This window comes from Lepidochelys olivacea, assembly GCF_965140295.1.
Source record: "Lepidochelys olivacea isolate rLepOli2 genome assembly, chromosome: 6".
Classification (NCBI taxonomy): Eukaryota; Metazoa; Chordata; order Testudines; family Cheloniidae; genus Lepidochelys; species Lepidochelys olivacea.
In genome coordinates, this window is record NC_140416.1 from 46,480,568 (window position 1) to 46,497,461 (window position 16,894).

A 16,894-nucleotide genomic window follows, 5' to 3' on the forward strand; every position below is an offset into this window, starting at 1 on the left:
AACTTTGTCACAGTATATAAAGCAAGAGTGTGATCAGAATGGATTCTTGATGTGCTTTGTTAGAAATAAAACTTGTTACAATGACCCTATTGTCTCACTTACTGTCTCAGAGGCAGGTCCCTTTCAAATATAACTGTTTAAAATGTTTTACTATTTCTAATGCCAAGCAATCCCAGCTGGATTTTCACCAGTTTTGAGAGGAAGGGAATGATTTTAACTGACACTTAGCTAGTTGATGTGGATGGTAACTAAGTGATAACTCAGCATGTGACTTTAAAAGGTTTTGATTAGTCTGGGAAAGGTTAAGACACAGAGAGTCTTAAAATTTGAAAGGAGTGTCCAGGAAGAAGCAACAAATTCAAAAATGTTGCTCCTGGGTTTGAATACAGAGCTGTTTTTCTGATGTTGCTGCTTCTACTGTTTGTAACCACCCTTATTCAATGCAATAGCCCAGGGGTGGCTAAACTGTGGCTAATGAGCCACATTCAGCTCTTTTACCATTAAAGTATGGCTCACATAGCCCCCCCCCCATTCGCCACCTACTAGACTTGAGGGGGAGCTTGGAACCTCTGTCTTGCAGCAGGTGGTGGGTAGGGGCTTCTGCCCATGACGGGGCGGGGGGTTCCTCGGGCTTCAGTCCAGTGGGGAGGGAGGTCTCGGGGCTTCTGCCCTGCGGGGAGCACCTGCTAGGGCTCGGGGTTTCAGCAGGAGCAGGGCTGAAGCCCCAACCCTGTCAGGAGCCTCCCACAAGGCTGAAGCCCTGAGTCCCGTCAGACGCCTACTGCAGGGCTGAAGCCCCCACAGGTATGCCCCGGCTCTTGAACTTCTGAATACTGTCATATGGGGCTCAGAGTGTCAATGAGTTTGGCCACCCCTACAGTAGCCTCATTGTGTCCTTGAGATCCATGCATAGAGGGACTCTCTGCACACTGAGATTTTTCTACTGCAAGGAGCTGCTTCCATAATACCATTTCCTGCTCTGAATCCCACAAAGGCTTCTTTGTAAATCTGGAGCTCATTCTGATAGAAGTTGATGGAGACTGGAGAGGAAGAGGAAGAAGCAGGTAGAGCCCATTTGGATGCACATCCTCCTCCTTCCCAAGCCCCAGGGAGAAACCCTGGAGAAGATAATAATACAGCCAAAGTATGTTATTTTTTCCAATAAGCTTTTTTGCTAGGCGTCCCATGAGCTATCATGGAGGGAGAAGGGCCAGACTCTATTAGCACAACTCCGGTGGAATCACACTGCCAGGGATTTTTTTTGGGGGGGGAGAGGGGGAGAAGAGGGGTGACATTGCCAAGAGGCCAGAGTCAGTAAAAAGGCACAAAGACACTCATGTAGATGGGTCTTGGCCTCCTGGGAACCACATCCGCCCCTGAGGATCCACCACATTACAACCCACAGAAGACTAGACTATTATGTGTCACAGGCAGAGAATAGGAGGAACCAAGGTGCACCAGCATCTGAGCCTCTTGCAAAGACAGGGAAATGATAAACTGAGATATACCCAGATAATCTTGGCAATTGACCTGTATGTACACATTGCAAAGGAAGGTGAAAAACACCCAAGGTCACTGACAATCTGACCTGGAGAAAAAATTCCTTCTCAACCCCACATAAGATGATCAGTTAGACCCTGAGCACATGAGCAAGAACCAGCTAGCCAAGCATCAAAGAGAGATTATGCTTGATCACACCTCAGAGCCCTGGCCATCCCCATCCAATGTCTCCAGCTGCGGCCAACCATGACGCTTCAGAAGAAGATCAAACTTCCCTCGCAACTTCAGACAAAACCAAGAGTAAGAGATGAGCCTTAAAGATACTGTGATCACACGATACTTTGAGAAACTGCCTTCTTCAATAAGCAATCTTTGGGCCTAAGCCTCCTGGCTAAGGCAGGCAGTAAACACAGTCTAGGCTCTGACTCCCTGGGTGGGGCAGAACAACAAGCAGTCTTTCACCTGAGCCTTCTGGCTAAGGCAGGCAGTAAACACAGTCATGGGGACTGCAGCCTTCTGGTTGGGGCAAGCCACAAATAAGGCACAGACCTTCAGGCCCAGGGTAAGTAGCATACCATCTCATGGTTCAGTTGGTGGCAGGGAGGTAGGGGGACCTAGGGCCACCCTACTTCACCAGGTCCCAGTGCAGGACCCCGACAACAGTGGGGGATCATGCTGAAACACAATGACTCATATTGCAACAGCTCAACCCCTTGGCTACTTCCTACTACAATCTATTGGTGTGGCTCCATAGTCTGCAGGTCCTCAGTCTCCACAGGGTATGTGACAGATGGCAGTCCCAGCAACTCTTCCCCACTCTTGGTCTCCTCTAGGGGCAGGGTGCCGCATGGCTCAGGGTCTGGTCCAGAGTCCTGCAGTGGGCTAGAGACATTTGCTTCCTTCACCGGCTCCAGCCCAACTGAGCTAAAGGGCCAGCCTCATATACTTCCTGTCCCTCCCCTCTGCTTCCTGCATGGGAGGGGGCGGAGTTAGCTTGGTTCCACCCACCAGAGAGTTTAGTCCTCTGTCTCAGGCTTGGAGGGAGGCCACTCTGTGTCACTACACAGGCAAATCCTGAACAGAAACTCAATTCACCAGGAAAGCTGGATTTCCAGACAAAGAACTTTGCACAAGCATGGAAGCAAAAACTGAGTCTGTATAGAGAGTTGACTATGGAGGATGAAGATAAGAAAATAAAGCTAGAGCTTTTTTACTATCTTATTGAGGGGGAAAGGATGAGAAGTGAGTGAGACACTGTTGCCAGAAATAATTTCTGAAACACTGGAACAGCTGCTAAAGGTGTTTAATGAGTTCTGTGACTCCAGACAGAATGCGACTGTAAAAAGTCTGGATTTTGACCTGAAACCAAGAAGCAGAAGAAGGAAAGGAAAGTCACTTATTGTGTACAATAACAGGACTTTGAAATATGTTGTCCATATGCACATTCCACTGATGGTACACATGCACCTCAAGTGATAGAGATCAAAGTGTTTTTGGCCAGCAGTACCCATAGAGTGCCCATGCACTCTTCAGTCCTCATACTCTGCTGCGAGGATATAAAAGAGCAAGGCATACCTGCTGCCATTCAGTTCCTTCTCACCACAGAACCCTTTAGAGAAGAACTCTGAGGCAATGAGGATGGAAGGGCAAATTGGTGGAATATGCATATGGACAATACATCTTGAAGAATTATAGTTACTGTAATGGTAAGCAACCTTCCTTTCTCCTTCAAGTGAGTGTCCATAAGCTCATTCCACTGAAGATGACTCACAAGAATTTATCATATCAAGGAGGGGGAAGCTTGAAGTAATTAACGAAATAATGATTGAAGGGCAGCTTTGCTGAATGCAGCATCAGAACTACAGGCTTAGGGCATAATGTCGAGCAAATCATGTGGATCTATGCCTTACACATGTCTGATATTGTTAAGTTTCTGAGGGTTTGTCTACACTGAAAAGTTACGACAGCATAGCATAGGAAAAATCCACACCCCTGAGGGACGTAGTTAAGCCAACCTAACCCCCAGTATAGACAGCACTAGGTCGATGGAAGAATTCTACTACCTCTCAGGGAGGTAGAATACCTGCAAAAATGGGAGAACCCCTTCCGTCACTGTAGTAACTGTCTACACTGACGCACCACAGTGGCACAGCTGCAGTGCTGCTGCTGTAGCATTTTAAATGTAGACATAGCCTGAGTGTTGATGCTGATGTCGCTTGCACTCTAGTGTAGTATATCCTAATTGTGGCTGGAGGGTCACTTTGGCCACCTCATAACATGTTTTAATGCAGTCAGAAATCTAATTGGATAGTCTTTGTACTGAAACAGCAGAGGCTTTCATTCTTTCTGCACTAGAGACAAACAACCTCAGCAATGTTCTGAAAGGTTTTGTTCTATTCTGGTAGGCCAAGGCTCTCTTTACATCCAAAGTATGTAACATTGCCTCAGATTTGGATGTATGATGTTTTGGAAAAAATATTGGTAGATGTATTGGTTGATTGAGATGGAATTCTATGACTGCCTTTGGAAGGAACTTACGATGTGTTCTCATTGATACCTTATATATGGTTGTTCAGCCATTATTAGTGATTGAACCTCTCATGTTCTTCTGGCCAAAGTCATAGCTACCAAAATCACCATTTTCATTGACAGGTGCAGTAGGGAAGAGGAGGCCATGGGCTCAAAGGGTGGCCCCATGAGGGTTGTGAGCACTAGGTTCAAGTCCCATGGGGGACTCTGTTCTGTGATGGAGTGATTTTTTAAGAATCTATTCACCATTAGGTAAGCAAAGACCATATAATCCTTCACTGGCAAGTCCTGAGCTGAGATTACTTCCAGATGCACTTTGAGCTGACAAGCTGACAGATGGATTCTGAGTTCTAATGAGTTGCCAAGAATCTGTGGGATTGAAGAGAAAAGAGGGATCAATTACTTCCATTGGCACCAATAGGAGAATCTCATCCATTTTGATCGGTAAGTTTGTCTTGCTGAGTCTTTCCTACTGTTTATCAGATCCTCCCTGTGATGCGGTATACAAACCTCACACAGGAAAACAAGGGGTTAAGGAGCTGCTCTGGGCTCAACCAGACCCAATCCACCACACGTGGAAGAGATGCACAGACTGAAGGAGGAGTTAAAAGGGAGGAGACCAGCTCAATTGTGGGCAGAGCAGTGAAGGGAAAGGACCTCTACCTTGTAGCTACTGAAAAAAGGGCTGAGGGGAGGCATGATATCTCCCTCAACAGCTGCATTAGGTCCCTGCCTGAGGTAGGGAGCATGTGCATCTGTTATACTCAGAGTAGGAGGTATTTCCCCTTCTCATGTACTACCCAGTTTATTTGTGTTGATTCCCTGGGTTACGGACTGCTCCTGAAGGGAGAGATTTGGAACTGACCTGGCCAGAGGACCAAGGCATGAGAGGAGGCAGCTGCTGCCCCAAGATGGAGAGAGCTTCCATGCCATGCCTGGCTGTGAAGAGGTGCCAAATGGTGAGCTGACCTCCTTCACAGCCTCCTGTGGTAGGCTGAGAACTTTAGACAATAGTAGGGTGGTAGGATGTAGCCCACAGAGGGCAACCTTATAGTGCTCCTGGATGTCAGACCTTTGTGTTACCCTCACAGAGCTCTGGGCCCGAGTCTAGTGGAGAAGTAGGGCCCAGGCTCCCCTACCAAAGCCCTCATCCTGCATGTCGAAGGGCCTAAGTCCTGACCACTAAGCAACATTCCCCATGAGCAAAGATCATCACACTCCCTAATTGGGGAAAAGCAGGGCTGCTCTACTGACGACATCCATTCAGCCTCCATGCAGTGAAGTTCAGAAACGTCAGATTTGGGCATAGGATCAGTCCTTCGTTCTGAGACAGTAGCTCTGGAAGCAGAGGTAGTGTCCTGGGCTGGGATACTGATAGATTCAACAGATCTGTGAATCAGAACTGTCTGGGCCATGCTGCAGCTACAAGGATTAGTTTGGCTGAGTCTTGTTTAAGTTTGTGGAGCACTCTTGGAATTAATGGGGCTGTAAGCTAAATTTACATCAGACTTCCTGACCACAGAGCCAGAAATGCATCCACTATGGACTGCAGACTCATCCATCCTCTTGAGTAGAATCTCTGACATTCACAGTTGATATCGCACTCATGGTTTGGAAGAAAGTGCCTGCTGAGATTGTCTGCTCGTCCAGTCCAGTCCATATAGGTGTATTGGCACTAGGTATATTTGATGGTTGACATACTAATTCCAGAGTCTGACAGTCTCCTGGCAGAGTGGAGAGGAATTGGTCCTACCCTACTTGTTGATGTAGAATATCTAGTTGTGTTGTCAATCATGATTTGGATGGACTTTCCTGATATTAAATAAAAGGACTTGTAGAATTGTGGAATATTTTCCTGCTGTAAGATGCAGGGACTTCCTCTATTACTCTGAGGAAGACTTCTTGTCACTATAGATCCTCATAAAAAGGGACGGGGAAAAGGAGTTGGGAATAAGCATTGCAGAAAATTGGATGGAATAATCATGTGTAATCACATCCATGGTCTATTGGTTGATGATGATAAGGGACCATGCATGCCTGAAATGAGCTAAGCAATTCCCAAATGGGACGTTGTTGATTTCCAGAGTCACTGGATGTAGGACACATATTTCAACTATCCCATCAAAATTAAATGTTTCTGGGACAATGAAGACTTGGAGGTTTGAGGTGGAGAGGTAGGCTATCTCCTGATGTGGAAATGCTGTCATTTTCTGGGTCATTCTGAAGATTTCTGGTGGTAAATGTATGGCTGAATGAAGGGGTATTGCTGTTTCATTTGCTTCTTCTTAGGAGCTGGTATGTAGAGTCTGAGGGAATGCAAGGTGGCTTATGAGTCCTTCAGCTTGTGGAGGTCCTTGTCAGTTTTAGAGCTGAATAATTCAACTCCTTCAAAGGGCAGATCTTCTGCCGTGGTTTGTATTTCTCTGGGGAAACCCAATCTCTGAAGCCATGAGGACCAGCACATAACATTAGCCATTGCTATTGATCTGGCAGCCATATCCAGTACATCCAAAGCCATTTGGAGACTTGTCCTGGCTACAAGCTCACCCTCAGTAACCAGTGGTGTGAAGTCCTTCCAAGTGTCACTGAGAAACTGCTGGCCTTTGCTGACAGTCTTCCCATGTATGGAAAAGCCATATCTGGCCAATATGGCCTGATAATTGGCTACATGGAACTGTAGACTTGCAGAGGAACAGGTTTTTCAGCCAAATAAATATAGTCTCTTTGACTCATTGTCAGTCAGTGTCAACCTATACTGTCTTTTCTGTCATTCACCACCATAACTACAAGGGATGATGGGGTCATGGTGCATATAAAAGAATTTTGCTCCCTTAGAAGGCACTTGCTCTTTTTTATCTGTCCTGAGAGATGTAGGCGGTGTCAAGGCAGGTGTCTGCCATGTGGTTATGGTCTGATTCCATGATGTCCTTGTTAAAAGGGAGGATACAGGAGCACGCAGCACAGACACAGAAAAATGTTATGAACTGCTAAGTGATATCCATTATCTGATCTCCTCTTATGTGAAAAAATAGACCTTAAAACTGATTTCAGTGGTACAGATTACTCTATTATTTGGAATAATGGGAAACAGTCTTCCTTCCTAATTTCTCTTCAGTTGATGAAAGGGGAAAAAAAACTACTTACAAGGTACGAACTGGACTCGCATGCAACTTCAGAAACCTTTTATGATAATGTCTGTTTATTTATTCAATAAAAACAAAAATAGATCTGGGGCTCAATTCCTTTAGGAAATATATTCTTTTGTAACATCTTAGTGAAATATGACAATTTGACAGCTACTATACTAGGCACAAAAGCACAAATTGCACTTAGGATTTTTCAATTAAGCTTAAGGACATAGAAATAAATAAGTGGGAAAGCTTAAATCTCTTTCTAAATCAGTCAATGCAAATACTATAGCTATATGGCTTAAAAATATATACTAGGGAACTTCTAGATTCGGTATTTTATTATTCACTTTCAGAAATCAAAGGTATAGTAATCAAAAGGTATAGTATTTTGTAAATGTACTTATTGCACTTGTGACTTGGCTTTGAGCTTACAACATTGTAAAATACAGATTCAGGATGCAAATTGCTAAAGTAAAGTGGTGTAGTAGAATACAGTGAAATGTTTAGTTTTCTAGTGCTTCTGTTACATATTCTCATAGCATAATTCATTGGCATTGTTATAAGATACATATGATTCAAATAGACTTACATATTTTCCTTTGAAAATGTCTGCATGGAAACCAATTCCAAGACTTTCTATACAAAGTAATCAATTGTTGAGTCAAGGTCTAACACATCTAACTAGAAAAATAAGGGCAAAGGGAAACCTGTAGCTTTATAATATTTTGTATACATAATTTATGCATTACCCTTTTGTGGTTCATGTTGAAAATCTACGTTTCATGGTCTAGGATGTCAGAATCCTAGAATAATAAATATATTATTGATTTAAAAGAAATTGAGGTTTTTGCAAATTATTTCAGGTATGCCACCATTTGTAAGTTTTAACAAAACTCATCAGAACAAGAAGTATCTCGAGTTTCACTACTTTGCCATTCCATTTTTCTCTTCTATACAGCAGTTGATAGATGTTTCCATTAAATACAGCAATAATCCTAATGTATGTTTAATTTCTGCACCAAAACATTAAAGAGGTGGCTGTTTTTGCAGAACCACTTTACCAGTAATGTAAAAGAGCATAACTAGAAAATTCTACTTAGCATTTTCAGTATCAAACAGCTTGTATTATTGGGAAAAAGTCTAATTATATAAAGTAATACAAACAAAATATATATTTGAAAGGCATTTAACTTTATACTAATATTCCTATCATCCAGCAGATGGCAAATTATGAATGACCATTGTCCCTTTTGATCTCTTCTAGAAGCATACTTAAAAAAAAAAAACCCCAAGCTCTATCTTTTTTTTACTTCTACTTTTCTATCTCTGTTCTCTGCTGCACCTTGCTCCATTGGATTGTGGGGTTACATTTACCTTTTGGATGCTATCTGCTTACATCAAAATTTCATCTTCATTTCTTGGTAATAGAGGGCATAATAATGATATCTTCCTTTAAATAGTCCTTTGAAGATAATTTTTTCACCACTGAAAATTTCTTCTCAAAAAGCATACTGCTGCTATTCCCAAATTTGCCAGCACATGTTAGCATACTGTGTACAAAAATCTCTTAGCAACCATACCTTAGTGTCTAACATTTTCCTTCTTCCAGCTATGATTCATGGTGCCATCTGGAGCCAGATATTGACAGGCAGTAATCCTAAAATAACCATTATACATTTGTTCAACAACTAGTTTTAGCATCTGCAAGTATAAATTATGGGAAAGGACCAATATTTCTTTGAGACTCTTCACCATTCTCTTGATTATTACAATATTGTTTAGATAAAGGTCTGCCTTGCTCACTTTGCATTTCAATGAAGATCAGTGTACTTTTATTTGTTTATATTGCAGTAGCACCCAAAAGCCCATTATGCTACTTGCTATCCAAACACATAAGACATTGAGTTTAATGTATAAGAATCTAATTCTGGCTCCTTTACCCATGCTCAGCAGCGATTTGCTCTGTAAGCTGTCTCTCAGAAATCAATTTTTTAAAAGCGCAACACACTTGAAATAATAAAAACGTAGGCCCAAGCCCTACTGAAGTCCCCTACAGGGGACTATTTGCATGAGTAAGAAAAAGAGAATTTAGCCCTAAAGTTGAATTATGTACTCAATACTGACACACATCATTATGTTTGGAGACAGTATCTCAGTTTGCTCTGGTCTAGGTAGGGTAAGCAGGGTTCAGTCCTTAGTAGTATGTAACTTTAGCGCCATCGTGGCCAAGATGGCGTTTGCAAAAAATGTGCAAAAAATTCTTTATGAACCTGCAGTAATAGCCACAGAATCCCAGAAATGACTGTAATTCCTTGAGAGGTAGTTACCACCTTCACTTTCTCTGGGTTCGTAGCTAAACCATCTGCAGACACTATGCGTCCCACATACCGCACAGATGTCTGGCAGAAGATGCACTTGTCTAAGGATAACTTGAGGCCAGCCTCTTCCAAATGATCCAGGACTTTGCACAGCTGAATCTCATTTTCTTCTAAAGTGAGCCCAAATACCACTATGTCATCCAGATACACCAGACACTCTAACAGGTACATGTCCCCTACCACCCTCTCAATGAGGCTGAAACATGGCTGGTGCCCCAGACACTCCCTGGGGCATGTGATTAAATTGGTAAAACCTCAAGGGGCAGATGAACACTGTCTTCTCCCATTCCTCTGGGACCTGATAGTATCCACTGCAGAGATCAAGGACAGAGCTGCCATTCAGGCTACCCAAGATATCATACACCCAGGACATTGTGCATTGGCCAGGGATTGTCTGCAGGTTCAGAGTGCGATAATGGACCCACGTGCACCTTACCACTTCTCTTTCGTACTACAATGATAGGTGACGCATAGGGCCTCCTGGATTCCTCAATGATACCTGCATGAGCCAGTTCCTATAGGTGCTGCCTCACACCTTCGATATCAGCGGGAGCTAATTGTCTTGACCTCTCTCAAAAAGGCCGACCATCCTGCATTCAGATATGGTGCTGCACATCGTGAGCACACCCAACATCCCACTTGCGCATAGAGAAAACAGCCTTCCTTTTCACTAACTTCTCACAGAGGCGGTCCTTACATTCGGCAGGAATGGGGGAATCCCCAAACTGGAAACTATCCCTCCCATAAGGTCTAGCCTAAATCTCTTGAGGTGGGGGGCCCCTTACTCACTGGTATGCGGCTTTACATAAACAGTGGATTGGCAGCTCCTGCAGATAGTTGTTCCTGACCATCTCACGGCTCTTCTGTACCAATCTCTGGAACAGGTTTGCATTTGTCCCTAGAATTAAAGGTGCATACTCTGTTCCCTCTGGATCTGGGCAGACCAGCACCAATATTTCTATTTCTTGGTTTATCCCAGCAACGTCCTTTGAAACTGGACATTCAACAGGATAGATCTGCAATAAGGGCAGAAGTCACAGCATGGGAGGCAGGTGGAGCTCCCCTTTGGGGCGGCTACCTCCCGGCGCTGCACACCACCACCACCCACACCCTCCCCACGGCCGGAGCCCTGACACCACCTCCCGCCCCCCGTGGTTGGAAACCACCTTCCCGCGGCCAGAACCACAAGCCCCACCACAAGGACTGGCTGAAGGCCCGAGCCTCCCCGTACACCCTTGCCCAGAGGAGCATCGAGCTGGCTGAAGCCCTGATCCTTCCTTCCCCCCTCCCACCCGTCTGGAGGAGCCCCGGGCTGGCTGAAGCCTCAAGCCTCCCTTCTCCCCGTCCAGAGGAGCCCCAGGTTAGCCAAAGTCCCGAGTGCCCTCCCCCGCACCAGGAGGTGCCCCGGGCCAGCTGCAGCCATGCCATGCCTCCCCTCCCTGGACCCAACCCGCCCAGGGGAAAACGTTTGTTAGAAGGCACTTTTGATATGCCCCCATGCAGGTTCCGGGGCAGCTGAAGAGGCAGTATGTGCTCCCTCATCTGCCCTAGAACCTGCATGGGGCATAATAAAGCAAAAACTTCACCGCCAAACCCTGAACTGGGGGTTCAGCGGCTGCAGCAGCACTTGGGGAGGCAGAGCCTCCCCTGGCCTATTATAGCCACCGCCATGAGTCACAGCCAATTCCCCAAACTGTCAGGCCGGACAGAGGATGGAAGGGTAAATGCCGCAGGGGTTCTCCATAGTAAGATTCATAAAGTTGTGACCTGTGAGCCGCTGTCCAGCAATGCCTCACACAATTGTCCTTCTATACAAATGGGTATTACAGCCTGTGGTCCTACTAGCCCATCTGGGTAACTTCTGCTTGTGGTTCTTGCTGGGAAGCCTTGAAATTTCTGGGTCTTGGGTTGCTCCTTCCCCAAGCCCCGCTTGGCATTTCCCTGAAGTTCCCTAATGGTTTGCTGCAATCTCCGAGATATCCTTGCATGGTCTGTTTTCTTTTGGCAGTCAACAGCATAGTGCCCATCTCTCCCACAGTTGTAACAGAAACCTCATAGGCTATCACCCCTCCTACTACTTTCCCCTCTTGCAGAGGGCACAGTATGTCCCTGAGCCTTCACCATGGCCACTTCTCAGGTCAAATGTCTCAGCACCGCTGCCACTGATGGGGCCTTTGCTGTCTCTCCGAGCACTGTGGTGGTGTAACTCCCTGCCTTCTTTGGCTACACCACTGTGTTAACTTGCAAAAATTGCTCCTCCTCTTTCTGTAATTCTTGAATGAGATTGTGGAAGGGGGGTGGGGTTTGGGCCCGCTCCCTCAGCTGCAGTTGCCACAACATCAACCCATCTTGTCAAGTGCCCCCAAGAATCTGGTCCAACCTAGTGGAATCAATGCACTTGGTGGCGATTCCTTCCTTCCGTACTACCTGCTGTAGCAAATCCTCTAGTCTCCTGATGAAATCTGACAATCGTTCGTGAGGCTCCTGGTAGGTATGGCGGAAACGATAATACAGGAGTTCACAGCTATCAGTAGCGCCATAGACACTCTCAAGAGTGGCTAAATAGTTTTGCACCATTGCAGCTGGTTGGGAGACTTTCAGGGCTCGGACAATTCGCATGGCAGCTCCCCTCAGACTCTCGAGCACGCGTTTCCCCTTCTCAGCATCAGAGCATTCCCATTCTTAGACAAGGGGCATCGCAAAATCCCTCCAGGTCTCAAAATCATCCTCCTGAGAGGATATGGGTGACACCCCCGAGAAAGAACGTAACTGCTTGTATGGTGTACTTTCATATGCCAGATTCAATGCATCTTTGAGATCGTTCCCCAGGCCTTTGGCCCACTCCACCAGGCTGGGTGCTGCAGGTGTTGAAGCCCCTCCTAATGCCAAAATTAATTCCTCTTGTGTCCGCTTCTCATCCACCATCAGAGCTTGCAGTTTCTGTGCTAATGAATCCACTTCAAGTGACACAGGCACACAAGTAGGTGACCACTCTCACCCCAGAATTGTCCAGAAGTTGCCTCCTACTTGCACCTCTTGGGGACCCTTATCAAGATCTGCTTTCTTGGAGTGAGTACATGGTGCCACCATGCCCTTCACTTTGCGGCTGTAAATACAGGTATGGACCTTCATGCTCCCCAGTATTCTCGGTGCATCTAGGTGCTCCTCAATTTCATTGGGTTCCATCTCTTCCGGGAACCCTGCCACCGGCACAGCCTTGGTTACTGAGAGTCATGCCCCTCGGCACAGGTCTTCTAATAATCCCCTCTTCATTTTTATTTTTTTTTTTTACTGAGAATAAAATCACTCAGGTGTTTCTTTGTTTTGTGAAGGAGCACCCAGGGTGTGCAAAATAGGTGTGCATGTGTGTACTGCTATTGCAAGTCCCCATACAGGTCACCAAGTGTAACTTTAGCACCATCGTAGCCAAGATGGATTCTGTTCTGCGGGCAGCTCCGGCCAAGAGAAGGTGAGTGCAGGAATGCAGCAGGGAAAGTCCCTTCCACTCCAGGGACACCTGTTCCAAACTCCCCAGAGTGCGCACACACACACCAGAAGAGTACAATTAATATAGGAAAGGGAAATATTTATTTACAGAGGGATGAATAGAGAAAAACAACAGAGGAAATATAAGGGGAGCAGTAAAACAAGGTTGCATTCAACACAAGGCACAAAAAACCAAGTGGTTGGGCAGACACGGAGCAATGTGTCTGAACACAGAGTTCAGGAGTCCTGGGCAAAGTTCCAGTCCAGTGATGAGTCTTGGGTGCTCCTGGTCATCTTTGGCGCCAGTAAACTTTCCCCAACAAACCACTCCAGTGCCCTCTTCTGCTGCTCTCTGCAAAGCCACACAGAGAGACAACCTCCCCACTTAACTAACTAACAGCCTCGCTCCTTATTCCCAATGCAAAGTCACGGCCCCATACAACCCAGTACTCACGGCCTCATACAACTCCGGGCAGATGTGATACTGGGACCATCTCTGGTATGTTGTTCTTGGGTGATTCCTCCCTCGCAGAGTGCTCCTCCTGGCTCCTGTCCTGGGGTATCCCCGGTCAGCTGCTCAGTCTCTCCCAGGGTTCGGGCAGGTTCTCGGCTGCTTCACTCTGTAAGAGCCTGCTTGCTGCAGCCCTTCTGTCTGCAGCTCCAGACACACATACCCTGTCACTCACCTCTCTCTTTCTCTCCCCATCCTCCCAACAGCACTTCCTCCTTCTGGAACAATTAGCACTTCCCCCATCACGAAAAAGATTTAAGGAGGCCAAGCTCTCTGAACCCCAAGGGGGTTGTAAGTACAAAATACAACTAACTAGTAACAGTATCTCTAAAATTTACCGTACAGAGTTAAATAATAAAAAGCAGCAGTATATGGCATGAATTACATACTTAAAGCAGCAAATCAACATTGTGGGCCTGATCCAAAGCTCACTGATGTCAGTGAGAATCATTCATTGACTACAGTGGACTTTGGATCAGACACTGTGTTGTGAATTCATTACGGCATTCTAAGATAGATAACAGATGGAGAAATTAAGAGGCATAGTCTAGGGGAGAAATTGGGTAATTCATTGGATGAGAAGTGCAAGAGTCAGAGGTCATAAAATGCACAAAGTGCATTTCATCAGTAAAATAACTTGTGGAAAATAGGATGGTAATAAGTCACAGGTATGGGAGTGTATGGAACACGGACAAAACAATATCAGTAAGAGGGCAAGCATGTTGGCCTACCCAGCTTGCAGAGATAAGAAAGCAGTTCCCACATACAGCACGAGCACAGGGAGCCTAACCCAGCAGAGAGCCCAAAGAGAACACAAAATCCACAGTAGAAATGATGGTCTTGGAGGGGCTGCAGAGACATCCTGCACTCTACCCATGAATTGGGGGATAAATTATATCCATCCCACCCCCAGGGACATCTTTGCACAAAATCCATTTACTGAGTTTTAGGGCAGAAGAAAAGGAGATCTCTTCTACAGTGAAAATATATCATATCTATAGCCAAAAACATTATTAAACATATCAATTACATATTACATAGAGAATCTGCTTCCTAATTTTCAGTGCTATAGTGTTAAAATAGATTAATATTAATTAGGGCTGTCATCCAATTAAAAAAAATTAACGGCATGATTAAAAAAATTCATTGTGCTATTAATAATAGAATACCACTTATTTAAATATTTTTGGATGTTTTCTTCATTTTCAAATATATTGATTTCAATTACAACACAGAATACACAATATACAGTGCTCACTTTATATTTATTTTTATTACAAATATTTGCACTGTAAAAAACAAAATAAATATTTTTTCAATTCACCTAATACAAGTACTGTAGTGCAATTCTTTATCATGAAAGTTGAACTTACAAATGTAGAATTATGTACAAAAAATAACTGCATTCAAAAATAAAACAGTGTAAAACTAGAGCCTACAAGTAGTCCACTCAGTCCTACTTCAACTCATCGCTCAGACAAACAAGTTTGGTTACAATTTGCAGAAGATAATGCTGCCCGCTTCTTGTTTACAATGTCACCTGAAAGTGAGAATAGTTTGCATGGCACTGTTGTAGCCGGTGTCACAAGATATTTACGTGCCACATGGGCTAAAGATTTATATGACCCTTCATGCTTCAGCCACCACTCCAGAGGACATGCGTTCATGCTGACAGGTGCTGCTTGATAACGATCCAATGCAGTGTGGACCGATGCATGTTCATTTTCATCATCTGAGTCACATGCCACCAGCAGAAGGATGATTTTCTTTTTTGGTGGTTCGGGTACTGTAGTTTCCGCATCAGAGTGTTGCTCTTTTAAAACTTCTGAAAGCATGCTCCACACCTTGTCCCTCTCAGATTTTGGACAGCACTTCAGATTCTTAAACCTTGGGTCGAGTGCTGTAGCTATCTTTAGAAATCTCACATTGGTACCTTCTTTGAGTTTTGTGAAATCTGTTGTGAAAGTGTTCTTAAAACGAACATAGACTCATAGAAGTGTAGGACTGGAAGGGACCTCAGTAGGGCATCTAATCCAAACCCCTGCACTCAAGGCAGAACTAACTAATAACAAGACCATTCCTGACAGGTGTTTGTCTAACCTGTTCTTAAAAACCTCCAATGATGGAGATTCTACAACCTCCCTCTTGTCTCCAAACTAAACGAGCCCATTTTTTTTCAATCTTTCCCAATAGGTCATGTTTTCTAGACCTTTAATAATTTTTGTTGCTCTCCTCTGGACTTTCTCCAATTTATCCATCTCTTTCCTGATGTGTGAGCACCCAGAACTGGACACAGTATTCCAGTTGAGGCCTAATCAGTCTGGAGTAAAGTGGAAGAATTACTTTTCGTGTCTTGTTTACAACACTCCTGCTGATATATCCCAGAATGATATTTGCTTTTTTTTGCAACAGTGTTACACTGTTGACTCAAAGTCAGTGAATTATAATCCCCAGATCCTTTTCTCCAGTACTCCTTCTTTGGCAGTCATATCCCATTTTGTATATGTGCAATTGATTGTTCCTTCCTAAGTGGAGTACTTTGTATTTTCCCTTATTGAGTTTCATTCAATTTATATCAGACCATTACTCCAGTTTGTCTACGTCATTCTGAATTTTAATCTTATCCTCAAAAGCACTTGCAACCACTGTTCCCTCTAAGCTGTGCACGCATGCGCGCGCACAAAGATTCTAAACCCTGCACACACAGGGAAACACTGCGCACACATTTGTCTCGCATCCTGACTGCACATTGGTCAGGACACCTGCTCATTATCACCACCAAAGTCCCGGGGCTGGCGTGACAGCGCTTCCTGGGGCAGCTCCCGGTGGCCCGCCCACCCGCTGGCAGGAGCCTGCTGTGCGGGCGGCTCCCTCCTGCCCAATCAGAGCTGCAGGGGTGGGGCTTGCAGGTGCCCCCTCGACTCGACCAGATCCGACCTTAAGAGCCAGAAGGACCTGCTGGCTCTTAGGGTCTCTGCGTGCTGCCAGCGCCTGCAAGCCCTGCTCCACAGCTCCGGCAGCTCCCATTGGCGCTTTTCCTGGCCAATGGGAGCCATGGAGCTCACTCTTGTGGCAGGCACAGCACATGAAGAGTGGAGACCCCCGCCCCTCGCCGCTCTGGCCCTAGGAACCAGAGACCTCCCAGCAAGGCTGGTGAGTGCAGCCAGGGAAGGGGACAGGGTATGGTGGAGTGAGTGTCTGGGAGGTGTGCGGGGGGTGCTGGGCAGTGGGGGAGGTTTGTGTGTTTTGAGGTGCTGGGCAGTGGGGGAGATCTGTGTGTGTCAGGGCACTGGGCAGTGGGGCGTCTGTGTGGGGCATTGTTTTGTTGTGGTGGTGGGGCTGTGGGGGCACTGGGAGGG

General features: G+C 45.4%; 1 protein-coding gene across 1 annotated transcript in view; it reads right to left on the minus strand.

The window, feature by feature from the left end:
* Nucleotides 1-16,894, minus strand: part of SHANK2 (SH3 and multiple ankyrin repeat domains 2) — a 618,929-nt gene that overhangs the window by 434,802 nt on the left and 167,233 nt on the right. The window lies entirely within an intron of this gene.